We start from the raw sequence: 17,306 nt of genomic DNA on the forward strand, positions 1-17,306 counted from the left end.
CAGAGAGTGTATTACACCCCGGAGAGGCTTCAGCAATATGGCCTACGACAGTCCTCTGAATGCGATCGCTGCCACGAGCCAACAGCGGATTTCGTGCACCTTGCGTGGCTGTGCCCGGGCATACAAAGATTCTGGGTCAGCATATTCTCGAAACTGAGCGAAATACTGGAGCTCGAACTGACTCCGGATCCGGCGCTGGCACTATTAGGTCATTCGCGCGGGCTGCCAAAGGCGGTGAGAAGACTGGCAGACATGGGACTGTTAATGGCAAGGCGAGTGGTTGCACTTTGCTGGATGAGAGGCCTGCTTCCGACAGCAAAGCGATGGGAGCATGATATGCTGTACTGCTGCACGCAGTCGGAACATTACAGCAAATTGCTGCCCCCACGAGCCGACCGAAGAACTTCTGGGGCCTGTACCAAACGCACCTTCGAACTAGGGATACAGAGGGAGTTACCGCTGAGACGACGGGCGGGGAGGACGCAAGGCCAGACACCAGTGAACCCACAGAGGGAATTTAAGTGGAGGAACATAATAACTCGCACGTAGGAGAGTTTTTAGAGGTAGGACGCAGATAGGAAGTCGATAGGGGGGACACGCGCTGGCAGTAAGTAATCACACGACAAACCTTCCAGGGACTTCCCCGATTAGGCGCGTTAGTCCACATGACACTACTGTCTCACTTACTCGGAAGGGCCACTAGTTTAACTGCTCGGTGTATGAGGGGAGGGAGATTTAAACAACATGATAGGCGTATACAGTCTTAGGAGCCAGAGGACAGGACCAGATGTGTGCATAGGACAGGGAACGGGGGGTTGTTGGGAGTTTGTTCATTTAGATTGATCTACATGACACAGGGTATTTACAGCTGTATAGATCCATCAGGGAGTAGCGCTCTGGAGGCAGCATGGGGGTACATTAGACTATGCTATGAGAACTTTTTGATACTCTAAGCCTTGCAATATATGTTATCGCCGATTGGAATGTATGTCAATGATTCGCCGCCAGGCCCCTGGGCTGTCGGCCACAAGGCTGTGTATCTTGTAAAGTGGAAGTTCCTGGATAAGGACCTACCTGCTGCCGGCCTCCGGGTTGTAGGCAATAGCTGTGTACGATAATGGTTGTAAAATAAAAAATAAATTAATAAAATAAAAAAAAGAAGATAAACAGACTAGAGCTAGGGCTATTGGCTTGGGGGGAAGTGTAGTGAACAATACGTACTTTGCCATTGTAATGAAATGCAAATGTTGAGCTTATTAAAGTTTTTTTAGAGTAAAAAAAAATAATAATAATTGCACCGTTTCCACATGTCCCTGCACAGGACCTATTAGACTGTATAGTGTGAATTGTAAGCTTTGTAATATGCTTTCAAGAGTAATGATCTAGTAACATCCGTTTTATATTTGCGGTATCATCTTTCATGTTTTTATCAGATGTGAATTACCATGTTTTAATATTTTGTACCTTTTATAGTTAATGTTAACCAAGTAAAGAACAGTTTTAGATTGTTTGTCAAAGCAAACAACTAAATTCAAACTAATGAAAATCAAATATCAAATGGAATCGAAGAAGTTTGAGGATTAAGTGAAATTAAAACCACCAATCAATTTAATCGTGCATTGACAACATTGCCACTTAACCTAATTTTGATAATACAAAAAAAACAAATCAGTCAGATAACTCCAGTTTTAATTGTAGCTGCTATAGAGATAATGTTTTTAAAAACATTTAAACTGGACTAAGACTCAGGAATTTCAAAATGGCACCAAAAGGAAAAGGAAGGTGGTGGGCTAGACTTTGCATCAGGCCATGCCCAGCATTTCTCCCAACTTTGATCCTCCAACTCCTGCATATTGCCCTGCTCGTGGGAAGGGCAGCATGCACAAGCTGAAGGATCAACATTAGGAATTTAGGACAAATGTTGGGCGGTGACCTCTGTTGAAATAAGCAAAGCAAAGGGGCAGGGGCACACAAGGAGAATCAGTCCAGATTCTAGATGAGTTATCTTGGCTTACATTTTTATTTCCCCTTTCAGAGCGTGACAATAAGGGCTACCCACCTCCAACCACCTATGAAGCTAAACCAAATCCCTTAACTAGTAAATGAATTTTTTTTTTTTTTTTGTGTAAAATATATTTTTATTGTTTGTTCAAAGGAAAAAGGGAAGGGAAGAAAGGGGGAGAAACAAGGAAGAAAAGGCGACAACCCCGCCGCAGATCCCACACAGGGGAGTATAACATGTTGCAAATAAAATCACTGTTGGCAATCCACAGTATTACACGCTTATCGGATAAGGGCAGACACCATACACGTGCCTTCTCAAATGTCCACATAAAGAAAAAACATCCAGGGCAATAAAGGAAAGGCGTATGAAGCCAGCGTAAGACCAGGCCCCAAGCTAAGCAGAGTCGCAACAATGAAGAAGAACAATACCCCAACTAGGACCCACCCCCCACCCCACCCCGGTGGTGACGACACAGCCACCCTCCCAACATATCCGGAGGGAGGACACACACAGCAATCATACTTGAAATAAGTGCAAGGCACGGAGCGTGGGCGGACATACCGCCGATGGAAGGCCAGATGACAAAAATCGGACCAGTGGGCCCCAACGAAAGTGGAAATTCTTAAAGTCTCCCAGGAAGATGTCCGACATTCTCTCCATGCTCAGAAGGCCCCACAACCTCGAGTGCCACAGCGAAATAGCCGGCGCTTGCGGCTGTTTCCACGCCGCTGCCAGGGTAAGCTTAGCCGCACCAAGACACAGCCACTGAATACGCTTATCCGCTTTAGTCTGGTGCTCCAACAATGGATCTCGAAGACCCAGTAGAACATGAGCCACCGAGTCCGAGATCGGGTACCCCAAGATCTCTTTGATGTGGGAGAGGATCTCCGACCAGAAGGGGCGAATGATCGGGCAATCCCACCAAATATGGTGGAAGTCGCCCAGCAGGCCACACCCTCTCCAGCATCGGTCCGACGACGCAGGGAAGATGCGATGGAGCCTGGAGGGATACAGGTACCAATCATACATTGTTTTCAGATGAGCCTCCCGAAGGCTAACGGAATGGTTGAGCGCCGCCACGTCCCTCCAGAGGTGTTTCCATTCCGTGTCAGAAATGTCCCGACCCACAATGCTCTCCCACTGCTCCATGTATCGAGGGCGAGGGGCAACTGCCGTGCGCAAGAGCAGTTTATACAAAAAAGAGATCACCCCTCTCATCGTCGAAGTGTGAAGCAAAAAGGCTTCGAAGAGAGAGAGTGGACGGGTGGCAGCTTCACGAACCCCCTCCGATGTTGCCCAGTGAAGGAGCTGGGCATGGCGGTAGCACTCAGTAGGCAAAAGACCATAATCACGCATGCAATTTTGAAAGGTGAGGGGCACACTCCCATGAAACAAGTGCGTAAGTGCCCGACATCCCCCCTCTCGCCACTGTCGGTAGGGACCCTCCTGGGCAGCCGGCGGGAAGGCCGGATTAAAGTGAATGGGGGTGAAGGGAGATGGGAAGGTGGTCCAGCAATCGTCACCAGAGACCGTGTCCCACACCTTCAGGACCGTGCTAGTGGGGGTGCTGATGTAGGCATTCTTAGACCGGTCGATCTTAGGCTTCCAGACTAGGTCCCATATCGACCTACCTGCCACCGCCCGGTCCATATGGAGCCAGTGCTTCTCCGAAAGCTGTTGCGTCCACTCCACTATCACCCGCAACTGTGCGGCCTTGTAATACAACAACATGTCCGGGAGTCCGACTCCCCCCTCCCCCCTCGGCCGACGAAGTGTCGTGAAGGGTATCCGAGCCCGGCCACCCTTCCAGACAAACTTCAGCACCATCGTCTTCAGGCGGCGGAAGAAGTCCATGTCTAAGGGAATAGGTAGGGCCTGAAAAAGGTAAATGAACTTGGGGAGGAGGACCATTTTGAGCGCATGAATCCGACCGAGCCACGAAAGATATTTCGGTTTCCACCGGTCAAGGTCAGTGCGCACCGAAGCCAGCAGGGGGGGGAAATTCGCAGCAAAGAGTGAGCCCACAGATGGCGTGAGGCGCACCCCCAGGTACAATAAGGACGAGGGGGCCCAGGACAAGGCCGTCAGCAAGCGCAGCCGATCCACCTCAGCTGACGAAAGGGTCAAGTTCAAAACCTGCGACTTGTCCAAGTTAACTCGGAAGCCCGCCACTGCCTCGAACCGAGAGAGCTCCTCGTGGACAGGCGGTAGGGAATGAGCGGGGTCACCTAAAGACAGCAGGACATCGTCCGCAAAGAGAGATATTTTATGTTGCTCCCCCGTGAAGGGTATGCCCTTGATGCGGTCATTCTCCCGAATCGCCAGTGCCAGAGGTTCAATACTCAAAGCAAAGAGGAGAGGGGAGAGAGGGCACCCCTGTCTCGTACCTCGCGAGTGGAGGAACGCTGCTGACCGATGCCCGTTGACCACCACCCTCGAGGACGGTTGATGGAAATTTGCCCGAAGCATCGTAAGGAATTGGTGGGAGAATCCAAAAGCAGTCAGGGTGCGGAATAAAAAGCCCCAATCGACTCGGTCGAAGGCCTTCTCCGCATCTAGACCCACCAGTACAGCAGGTAACCGGAATCTAGAAGCCTTCTCGATCAGGTGAATTACCCTCCGTAAGTTGTCGTGAGTCTGACGCCCCTTAATGAAGCCGGACTGGTCGGGGTGTATGATAGCCGGCATCAAGTCTTGCAACCGGCGGGCGATGAGAGAGGAGTACAGCTTGGCATCCACGTTCAATAGTGCTATAGGGCGGTACGAAGCACAGCTGGAGGGATCCTTCCCCTGTTTGGGGAGCACAGAGATCAGGGCCTCAGCCATAGTGCCAGTGGTTTCCCCGGCCGTCGCCATACTATTGAAAAGGGAGACCAGGCAATCTACAAGTTCCGAGGCAAACGATTGATAGAAATAGGCGGTGTACCCATCAGGCCCGGGGGCTTTATTGGGTTTCAGGGCCTTGATTGCCATCAGAACCTCCTCCCTTGTAAAGGGGGCAGTAAGCTGGTCATTGCTAAGGGCAGAGACCCGCGGGAGGGGGAGGCCAGACAAAAAAGCGTCTTGCGCCTCCGCATCTAGGGAGTCACTTTTATAAAGAGTCTCGTAAAACCGCCCAAAAACATCCGCCTTGTCCCCATCTCGATGATGAATCGTACCGCCCGGGTCTCGGATCCCCCCGATATATTCCTTCTCCCTCTTTTCTCGGAGCTGGCGGGCCAAATGGCGGCCCACTTTGTTCCCCTGAGCATACGACCCCCGACGCAAACGTAGGAGGGTAAGTTCAGAGCGGTTGGAATAATGCGCCTTCAACTTCCCCCTGACCGCCGACAGAGGTCGAAGTGTCATGCGCGAGGGGTTCAGCTTGTGGGCCCGCTCGAGTTTTTCAAGCTCGGCCTCCAAGGATTCCCGCTCAACCCTACGTAGGCGATTAAGAGCTGCATTGAGCCCTATGCAGGTGCCCCTCAGCGAGGCTTTACATGCATCCCAGGTGTTAAACACCGAGGTGTCCGAAGTCGGGTTAAGCAGGAAGAACTCCCTGATAGCTTTCCTGAGCTCCTTACAAGAGGCCTCATCACGTACCAAAGCCGCCGGAAAGTACCACTTCCGATACCCATCCCCCCCCACCGACCACTGAAGCTGGAGCGTCATGAGGCCATGATCTGAGACGGAGAGAGGAAAAATCGCAGAAGCCCGGACATCTCCCCTAAGGGCTTGACTCACAAACACATAATCAATGCGGGAGTAGGTGTGGTGCACATGGGAAAAAAAAGTATAGTCCCTGGTCTGTGTGTTCACAGCACGCCAACCATCTATGAGGCCCAGTTCCTCCATCCTCTGTTTAGTGACAGCGGAGAAGACACCAGAGTCTGACCTTTGGGAACGGGAGCTGTCCAGAGCCTGATCCCATACCATGTTAAAGTCTCCCATGACCACCAGGTGACCCTCAACGAAGGCCCCCACCGCATCCAACAGCCCCTGAAGAAAGTTATTCTGCTGAGCATTCGGCACATACACTACCACAAACGTACACAGGCGCCCATGAAGCATTCCTTTAACCATCAACCATCTACCCTCCTTATCGCTATTCACACCCAGAGGCTGGAATTGAACGGAAGACCTAAACAAAAGCGCCACCCCTCTGTGCTTGGTAGAAGCGGAGGACCTGTATATGAGGGGAAACTGCCTGTGCCGGAGCCGGAGCTCATCCCTACGGGCCAGGTGGGTCTCCTGGAGCCCCACCACATCTAAGTGGTGATCCAAAAGGTATTTCCACAATTTCAGGCGCTTCTGCGGGGAGTTAAGGCCCTTCACGTTCCAAGTACCCAAGCTAACAGGCATTTGAGCAGATCAAGCCCCCCAGCTCACCAGCAGCGAAACCCAGCAGGGCCCCCCCTCCCCAGAGCTCCCCCCCAGACAAAACCAGCCCACAAGGGCCGACCCAAAGGGACCAGCGCCAACCACAGCCGACAGGAGCGGCCCAGCAGATCAATCCACACACACACACTCGAACATTCGTCGCCACCACCCCTCCCCCCCAGCCCAACAGCCCCCCAACCCCCCCCAACCTGTTCCCCTTCCACCCACCAACCCCCCAACAACCCAAAACACAAATACAGTAAGGCCCAAAGCGGCCAAATCCCGGAAAGAGTTCCCCAAGGGGCGTAGTTGGAGACCCAAAAGCGAGTCCCCTAAGGCCAGAGGCCGGGGTGTCTTCTCAAAAAGTACATACATATCCCCGTTACCTGCAAGGGCGTGCCCCTCCGGCACCACAGCAAGCGGCACGAAGATCAGGCCGCCCCAGAGCTCTGTTGTGACGGCGTGATCGTGGCCGATGCCACAGAGGCCACTGCGTTGCCCCGCTCCTGAAGGCTAGTTGTGCGGTCGGGCCTCCTGCGATTCTCCGGGCCCACCCTATGCCAGGAAGAGGAACGGCGCCTTCTCCGCGGAGAGGGGCTCCGACGGTCGGGAGTCGGAGTCTCATCCCCAATCCCCAACAATTCTTTCGCTTCTCGGAGGGAGCGAATCTGTGCCAACCTGTTCTGCCAACGGAAGATAATCCTGAAAGGGTGGCCCCAGGAGTAGGAGATATTATGCTCTCGGAGGTAGGCAGTGACGGGACGGAACTCGCGCCTCTTCTGGAGCGTTGTCGCGGCCAGGTCCTGGTAAAGCTGAGGTCGATGGTCCCTGAATTGCAGGGAGGGAATATCACGCGCCTTCCTCAAAATCCTCTCCTTGACCTGGAAGTCGTGGACACACACTAGGATGTCAGGAGGGGGACCCCCGTTCCGCCTGGGCAAGCCCTCCCGATGAACCCGATCCATTCGAATCTCCGTTACGTCGTCCTCGTCCAAAACCTGTATGAAGAGAGCCTGCACATAGCCCCGGAGATCCCCCGCCTCACCGTCCCAGGGGACCGCCCGAATGCGGATGTTGTTCCGGCGGGAGCGGTTCTCCAGGTCCTCAGCATGGGCCTGTAAGTCAATATTCTGTTCCATCAGGCGGAGCACGTCCTGCTGCAGCAAGTGCACATCGTTGGCGATGGTGAGATCGTGATCCTCTAGGGTGGCAACCCTTTCTCCGATGCCATCGACATCTCGCCGCACCTCGCGAAGATCCGACGTAAGCTGGGAGCGAAGCTCCGATATATCCTCCTTGATGGACGAAAAGAGCTCCTTCATGAAGGCCTTAGTCGCCGGGGCCTCATCATCAGACCTTCCCGACGACGAACTCTGGCCCGGGGAGGCCGGGGCCTGGGAGTTCCTGACAGCCCCCTCTTTCACCACCTTCCCCTTGCGAGAATTGTTGGCCATCTCTGCCCAGAGCGGTGCACCCAGGAGCCAGGAGAGCGTCCCTCAGGGGAAGGGAGGGCAGGCAATGGAACCCACAGGGACACCAGGCGCCTCGCAATGCCCCAAGGTCCAGAGGTGGTAACAGTGCCCAGCGCCCCAAGGCGTCCGCAGGAGGGAGGCGGGCGGCGGCTCCAGGGGAGCCTGTTCCCAGCAATGCAGATCTGTGAGGTTCACGACCCCTCTGGTCAGTAAGCGTCCGTCACCCAAGGCGCCCCGCACCGCTCGCAGGGCCGGCTGCCCTCCACAAGCTGCACACCGGGTCCGCCACGCCTCCGGGGGTCCGGCCGTCAGGGAGGCTCAGCGCCAGATGAGGACCACGGAGGCCGAAGAACGCAGCGGTCGCCGGGCAGGCAGCCCAACCGCGACTCTCCCCGTAGCTGCACACACCCGTGTTCTCGTCCCCAATCCGTGGATACACAGTGAGGCTATCCCCCGCTCCGCCGCCGCTCACAGCACGCCTCCCACCGGGGGGGTCCGCCCCAGCCGCAGTAGTGACTCGGCCTCTGAGTGAAGACCGGGTCCCAGGCCCAGCGCCAGCCGCCTCCCGGTCCAGGCCTCGATCCCCGGCCTCGAGTAGACCGCCGGCCGCCCCCACTCAGGCTGCCGCTGCCGCAGGTCCCGCCTCCTCCCGAGGCTCCAGATTCGGCGCTAAACAGGCGTCCGCCCGTGACTCGAGGGACCGGAAGGCCTCCGCCGGGCAGCGCAGGCTCTCACCCCTCTTTCCAGCCGTCGGATTGCGCTGAGTCGTCTCCCGCCTCAAACGAGGCGTCCAGGCCGGAGTGCCGCGCAGGGCCGGGGGTCAGGCAGCTCCGCCGTGTCGGGGACACGTCTCCCGGGACCGGGTCGCCCAAGAGTCAGCTCAGCGCTGATCCCCACTCCGGGGAGTCCAGGGAGCAATATCCAGGCCAGAGGAACCCCAGGTGCCGCCGCTAAACAATGCTAAGCAGGGCCAGGCGCCGGAGGGGACACTCAACACGTCCTACTCCGCCGCCATCTTGGCCACGCCCCCATGAAATATTTTTTTGTCACAAACTGCATGATATATCACACATACCAGATTTTTGATTAACCTTTCACTGAGGGCTTTACATACGCCCTATAGGAGATTAGCAAAAGTCTCTGGTATACTTACACTTGAGTCGCCAAATAACAGGCTTCTGCATACATGGAGCTTAAAGTGTACGCTACACGCTTCACAAAGGACCTGGACATGCCGTAAAAGGATTTAGGAAATGGACTGTTGAATATGCATGAGTTTTAATCACATTTTGGCCACAATTGTGAATTAGGTAATTATTGTGGTTGTTGTGCAGTAATCACAACATGTCTCACTATGTAATGTCTAAGCTGTGCGTGAATATAATAATGCAGTCTCTTCTTAACACTTCAGATACTGGCCAAAGGTAATCCCCAGCATGGTTTGTAAATGTGAAGGGTGTGTACCAGAATGAGTGCAGACTAAATACATCAAACTTTAAATAAGAGAAATCCCTTGAAACGAAAAAGAAAAAAAGAGTCATCATATATTTTTTGGTCCTGAAGAAAGCCAACTAACCGTATAGGGAACAACTTGGCTGAAACATGTAGGCCCAGAGATGCTGGAAATAATAAATTTCTCCAAGAGCATCGCAAACTGTTTTTAAAATGATTAGGGAACCCTTGTGAATAAAATTTGAAATTCTTTACAAAGAGTATCATTAGGTAATTTTATTCTTAGATTCCTCTGAAGAATAGAAAGCACTCCCTTTCAGCTCGCCCAGTTACACTAGGTAGCTGGGTGTGAACTCAATGATGAAGCATGCCAATAGGTGTCCTAGTGGGTGCGAACCCTTACAGACCTATGAATGATTCTCTGATAGGTTTAGGAAGACACTTAGGGCCTAATTTTTAAGCACCTTTGCGCCACCGGAACGTCACTTTTTTGAAGTTCCGGTGGTGCAGTGTACCGCAGCATATTTACAAGGCCTCTTAAACTTAGGTGGCTTTTCATGGCCTTGTAAATGTGTGCCCCTTTCGTGCAGAACACTGCATGAAAGGGGCATTCCATGGGTGTTGCTGTGTGTGTTCCCAAGCAACACTCATAGAATCTGAAGCATCCCCAGATTTACAAGAAATCATAAACCTAGGAATGTATCAAAATCTAACCCCACGCCAGTGGTGCCATTAGGGAGGCATAATGAGGAGATGTGTTTTCATATCTCCTTGTTTTTTCCTTTTTCTATGTGTGCTGCATTCTGCAGCACACATAGAAAGAGGAAATCACCTGAATTTATTGATTTTGTGCAGGAAGATGTCAGTCCCTTCCTCCACAAAGTAAACCAGTCCCACAACGCAGGCACCCTTGCACCATGATGCATGGATGCCTGCGTTGGCGCATGGTAGTCCATTGTGCGCCAGCACAGGGGAAAAGGACAGGAATGCAATGTATCTCACAGATGCAGCCCATTCCTGCCCATTTATTTTGACGTAGGGCAGCAGTGCTGCACTACGTCAAAACTTCATAAATGAGGCCCTTAAAATCTTTGGGTTTTCTTCCTCTAAATGATATATTGATAAGCAGTTAGGAAATAGAGTGAACACATGGAATCTTTTCTTGCTCGTCCCTCTTAATTTCATGCTAGTATTTAGAAAAGTCTGGGTTTAGTAAGCATCCCTTAGTAACCGCCAAGCCCGGGCCCAAAATCTAGAGCTACCCACATTTGATTTGTCCATGTTGTGCTTTCCTGAGGCTTGCGATGGCGCAGTCGCACAAGTAAATAAAAAATGTAAATCCAGTATTTGTAAAGGGCACAGCTACCCGGAGGCATCCCGGTTCTGGGGGCCGTCGGGAAGATTAATCGAGCTATTGCCCAGAGTCACATGGTGCTGGGCTGACCTGCAGCGATGCTGGGGATCGAACCGTGAGCCCCAGTATCCGGTGTCAGTCGCCCTGGCCGTAGCGCCACACCTCTTTCCCTCAAGTGGGGTACCATTTTTATTGGGACAAATGTTGGAATGCTCAGGGTTAGGAAATGTGTGGATCCCAAAGATTTCAGAACTTTCCCTCACCAGAATGTGAAGAAAATGTGTGTTTTAGCCATATTTTGAGCTTTGCAGGGGCTTCTGGGTAAGAAAAACATTGTGCAATCCACACAAGTTACACAGCCCTGAACTCCCCAGGGAGCAGCTCCGTGAACTCCCTGGGGTTGTCTAGTTATCAGAAATGCCTGTGTTTGGCAGGTTTGCCTCTGTAGTGGGCGAGCTAGGGGCCAAAATTCCTATCTACCCACATTACCAAACAGGTTAATTTGCCATCCAGGTTTTTTGATGTCTCCATGTCGTCATTTGGAGCATTATATATCAGAGGTGCTAGATCCAGCCACTTAAGTAAAGTACCATGTTTTTGGGGAGAAGTGTGGAAACTCTGGGTGGTAGGGATTTTAGGGATCCTCGCAAATTCCAGAACTTTCTCTCACAGAAATGTGAGGAAAATGGGTGTTTTTATCCAAAGTTTGAGTTTGCCATGCCTCCTGGGTAAAAAAAACTTAATGGGATCCAAACAATACAACCATAGTGGGTGACTAGTTTAAAACAATGTCTGGGTCTGGTAGGTTTCCCTGGGCGGTGACTGAGCTAGCTAGGGCCCCAATTCCCCAGAAACACACATTTAAAAACAAAACAAAAAAACATTAATTTTGTTGGGTGAAATGAGATATTTCCAGATCGGATTTTCAGTTGTTTTGTGCCATGGGCACCAGGTCCACTCACACAAGTGGGATATAATTTTCAATCGGGAGATGTGTGGGAGCATTTGTTATTGCCTATTGGCTTTGTCTGCATTCCAAATGTAAGCCAATGTGCACGAAAGAAAACATTTTGAAAAATGTCCACTGAATCACATGATAGTATGGTAACCCCAAATTCAGAGCTGCACAAATAACCACTGTTCCTAAACTTAGTATCTTGTGCACCTTTTCAGAAATACACAGGTTTCCTTTATATCCATTTTTCATTCATAATATTTTACCACATAAATTGCTATCTGGTTGGTGCAGAGTGAAAAATCATTATACATTGCAGTGAAGGTGTTGGTACTGGGTATGGCGTCTTTTTGGAGAACCTACAAACCCTTTTAATCCTTGCCACCAGAAGGATCAATCGGATGTAACGGTAGCTCGATTTTGTAAATTGGGCCTTGTGACAAAAAGACCTACACAAATGACCCCTTGTTGAATTCGGAACTTTTTCTACTTTTCAGAAATGTAAAGCTTTCCGGGATCACAACAAACCTTTTGTTGATGCTATCACAAACAACATTCCCCGTTTGCACAGGTTAGCTACATTTTGGTTATTTTTCCTGTTCTCTCTAGAGGTATCCACAGCCCAGGGTAACTTTAGAATCCCCAGAATGTTAGGAAATAAGGACACAAATTTGGGATGAATACCTTTCGTGGAAAAAAACATCTGATGGTTTAAGAGCGAAACACCCAAACATCAAAGAAAGGCCTCGGAACCGAGCCAGTGATATAGCCCTGGCAGTTAAGTGCTTAAACGTTGGAAAGTTTTCATCAATTGGTAAATATCACATCAAATTCTAAGAGGAAGTAGGAACTGGTCTGGTCATTTTCAACTGCATCTCAGCAGCTGTTCTTCCAGTTAGTCTCTCCTCAGCAGTTGAAAGGCAACCATTCTTCGCTCTGCATTGTATTTTCTACATGCAATCAGAACACTCTGCTATTTGACATGACTCACTCTACACATACTCACCTAATCTAGTTTACAAAAAATCTGAGTGAATGCGATCTAGCTACCTAAAGAAAGCAAATTGCACTTTATTATTGTTATTATTATTTATCAAATATTGGATTTTCCGCATATGGGCCACATGTATCATTATTTCAAAAAGCAATGACCTAATTGTGATACACTGCAAATCGCAATTAGGCAATCGCTATTTGAATGTATGACACTCCATGAGTTTTATTTAGAGTTTCCTAATGGGTCGCACATCGACCTACTTCATTAATATTAATGAGCAGGTCGCAAATTCCGGCCTATTAGGAATCGCTAAAATCACAAGGATGGTGGCCTGCTGGAGTCAGCAGACCACCAGGTCTGTGATTGCTTTTAAATAAAGCAATCATTTCTTTTTAAATGCAGCCCGTTTTCCTTAAACAAAAACGGGTTGCATTTAAAAAAGAAACATGAAAAGTTTTCATTTTATTTTTTCAAGAGCAGGCATGGTCGTGAGACCACTGCCTGCTCTTAAAAAACATTTTACAAACATTCACAAAAGGGAAGGGAAACTTGAAGTAGGTGGTGAAATGCAAATGTTTTGTGACTGAATTTCAGTCGCAAAATATTCCTACATACCGATGCAATTCGCTATTAGGACGAGACGCCCTAAACACACTCCTTCCTAATACCGAATTAGTATGTATTCACAATTCCAAATTGCGAATCGGTAACATGTTACTGAATCATAAATTGGAATTCACACATACCAAATGCATTTTACCAGTCGCAAACTGCCTGATTCTGTGAATCAGGCCGTTTGCGACCAGTAAAATGCATGATTGTTGGGGCCCATGGTTCTTGTAATGGGAGTAGCACCAAATATAGACATTTGGTAGCAGTCGTCTTCACCATGCCTCATATACCATATGACAGCTCCGTTCATAATACTTAATATCCACTTCTGGGACAGCTAGGCTATTTCTGCACTTACAGGATGCGCGGAATGGGTCTGACACCAAGCCACAGGCAGTTCAGCAGCTGCCAAAGCATTAAGTACAGTTACATTCAGATACATTTTCATAATTGTCACTAATGCACTGCGCCACCACAATGGGCTGTCTAGTTTATTAAAATAAAATTAAAAAATCGTTTTATACATGCTAGAGGCTACTAACAAATTAAGTGTTTGTAGGTACCAGAGGCTAAAAATGAAATGCGCTTATGAGCTGTCTGCAATGTTTTTTTTTATAATAAGAACATGTGCATAAATGCTTGCAGCGATCATCGATTCATGCTAATAGGAGCTAAATAAATCATTCGTCCCCAGTTGAATCACCTGTACATTGTACAATAACTTTCCTGAGGCAATCCAGAGAAAACAGAAGTTACATTTCTCCCTAGTGACTCTCCAGTTGTGGATTTATCAACTAGACCCCACTACCTAGATCTCAGCATCTACCCTCGTGCAGGAGGCTGTACAGGCCATGCAACCTGTGGCCGCGCCAGCTCTAATCACCATGAGCTGCACTAGGTCTAGGAACACCTGGCTGTAAATATTTCTTATAGGGTCACAACAGGGTTTGCTAACATGCTTCCAAAAAGCTGTAAACTGCACTAGGTACTTCTATCTGCAGCTGGACACTAGCTATAGGAGAAGCTATGAAAGAACAAGTCTGTCAACTCTTGAAGAGAGTGAAAAGGAGTTCCCCTAGCAGGTTTCAGACAAGGAAGGGGTTTAGTATGAAGAACGATTTCTATAGTGGAAGAACTGCCCTGGCGTGAGTCGCGCCAGGATGATTGGTTGTGCTTGCATTCGGAAAATCCTACGAAGAACTTACTTACCCTTGTGTATCAGATAGATTCCTCAGAGGAATTTCTGCATTGCTGTAACAAAGGTGCACCAGTAGTAAAATTCAGAACGCAGTGCAGCAGATTAACTGTCAGATCCCATGATTGCAGGACAGGCGATATCTACTGGGGCACAACTATGGTGTTTGGGTCGTTCGTTTCTGTGTCCCTGGGTTCTTCCTATCATGGCTCCAAGTACACCCTTTCCGAACTGCATTCTCATGGTAGGGAGGGCAAGTAGTCATAGGCTTCTCAGGGGGGTAGTCCAGGGGCATAGAATAAGAACTAAACCAATCAAAAAAGAGACACAATAATTCACAGTTCTGCCCAGAGTTTGTCTTAGTAAAAGCAAGTCCTTGAATGCCACAGCAAAAAAACAATGTCATGCTTTAATGGTGGCTATGCTACTGCTTTCTGGGATCACACATGCAGAGGTTAGTTATGCTCCACAAAATATACCATGACCTATCTCAGTTCTTAGTATAGTGACAATATCTTCAGTGATTAGCATGAATAAACAATCAGATGCAATGATTAGGCACTGGTGCAAGTTCTCCATGTGATCACCATGGCTGGTAACCTGTAGTTCAATTCAATACGTTCTTCAGAAAAAGGAGTTTCTGCTGGCAAACATTAACTTCCTCAGACAGTCTTATCTTGGTGCGATCAAGACACAGTTTCTCAGTTTTTCAATCTCTGGCCCATGTTAAACGAGCAGTGGAGTCCCCTCTTGGTGTGTTGCAGGATGGTGCACTTGTAAAGTTCAAAAAGCTGGTGTCTTAGTGGAGCAGGACTGTAGATGGCAGCCTTGCTCCTCACCCAGGCACCACTGTTGGAACCCCTACTGGCACTGCCCCACTCCCCCCTCCGGCTGGGACCACCCCTATCGAAGCCGAAGGCCCTGGGGCTTCAGCATCCAGAGACCTTAGGGCAAGGGGCCCTCACTCCCACCTCGTTTGGCTCTTGCCCTCATTGATACCCGAGGAAATGCAGCTCTGGGGGCCACCCCACACCGTCTGGGCCTTTCATCAGCCCCCTCTTGCCCTTCCACCTGGGTCCCCAACAAAGTCAAAGATTGCCCCATATCGTCCATCCTCCGCATCATAGCCTCCATCAATTCCTCTATTCGAGAGCGCTTCTCGCCCCTCTGCACCTTAGGTGCCATAGTACAACAAGCATTGAAAATGCAATAGGTCTCGCCTTTGATTAAGTTAAAGCCATTTGCTTTGCTCATGGTATTGTATAGCAAAGCAAATGGCTTTCACTTAATGAAAGGCGAGACCTATTGCATTTTTAATGCTTCTGTCTATGGCACCAGCCAATAGCCAGCCGTCCATGGTGCCACTTCGAACTCTAGGCTCGCAGGCCTCTTTCTCCTTACAGTTACATGTGATGTTCAACACTCTGGAGGTGACACATGTGATTGCAGGATGCTTTCAGCTCTCTGTACGGTTTATATTGAGAACTCTTTGGGGATTACGGTGCGATATTCGCAGACACATTCACTACATACACCCCGACCCCGACCCCTCCCCGCATTTTGTGATTTATCTCACAATCACTTCTACTCATTAGCCTCTGAGTGGCTGTAAGCACAGTCAGGTATTTGTTGGTGCTTGTTTGGGGTGTGTGCTGTCTCTTGTAGGGTGTTGGCCAAGAGGAGCGGGGATGTCCTTTGTTGTCTCCACCACACCTTGTCCGACGACCCCTCCCGGGGCCTGTGTCCATCTCCTGTCCCTGTCCTTTTCCAGCCACCTGAGCCGGTCTGTCCGGTCTGTAACCCTACCTCCAGCTCCGGCGTGGGGCAGCAATCCAGATTGTGAGCTGTTCGTTCTTGCTCGCGCACTGAATTTCTCTCCGGGTGTCATTGAATGGGTCTGCGTCTCCCCCTTGTGCTCACTCAGCCTGTCTCTGTCTTCCCCGCAGGTATCTTTTTACCCATCTCAATGATTACTCGGCCAGCCAGGAGGTTATCGCGCTGTGTGCGGAGCTGTCGGATATCATACACAAGGTGGGTAAGTGGAGGGCCCGCCTTGAGTAGCTGATCCCCCCCCCCCAACCCAGCCCCCGCATGCCCATTTCAAACGGTCCAGTGAGGGCAAGTGGAGGGGGCAGGCTAGCACTGAGGGAGGCTAACACCGGGGAACAGTCTGAAGCTTTGAGTGCATGCTCGAGGAAGGGAGAATGATTACCAGTGGGGAGCAGGAGTGAGAGCCCAGAGGAGGGGGGGAGGGAGGTGAAGGGCTTAGCTGTTAAGGTCAGTTGGGGTGGGGAGCCTGGCGATTGTCGGAACCTTCGCTTTGACTTGGTGCAGGTGAGAACACAGGCTCTGGCTGATGGAGGGGGGGGGGGGCAGTGATTGTTTGCCATGAGTGGGAAGTGTGTGGCAGTGGAAGCCTGAGATGTGTGGAGACCTCGCGGATGGCGGTGCCAGTTACCTGACTGTGAGGAGTTTGGCGCTTAGGCCGTGGCAGGCTTAATGCCCGGGCAGTTGTAGTCTGTTGTTGAAAGAAATAAGGCCCTTTGAGGACGGAAAACCTGTGTGTCACTAGGTTATTGGATCCTGTGGGAAAGTGAATAGCATGTAACTCATGGCGGCGGGAGCCTGTGGTGGGGAGCGCTGTCTGGGGCACTGACAACCTGTGAGTTGGGTGGGGGACACAGTGTTTGTGGAAGTGGTAGCCAGCGAGAAGTAACAAGCGCAGCCCATCATGGGACGGACAGAAGATGTGCACGCGGGGACTGCCTTTACTGGCAGCGGAAAAAAAAGTCCCCTGTGTATCACGCTGCCAATAAAGCATCCAATCCCCGCATGCACATCTTCTGTCTCGTTTGTCTCCCCTCGTGCACGCTGGAATCATATTGATTCCAAGAGGCCTCTGCAT

Source organism: Lissotriton helveticus, chromosome 7 (assembly GCF_964261635.1).
Source record: "Lissotriton helveticus chromosome 7, aLisHel1.1, whole genome shotgun sequence".
NCBI classification, from domain to species: Eukaryota; Metazoa; Chordata; class Amphibia; order Caudata; family Salamandridae; genus Lissotriton; species Lissotriton helveticus.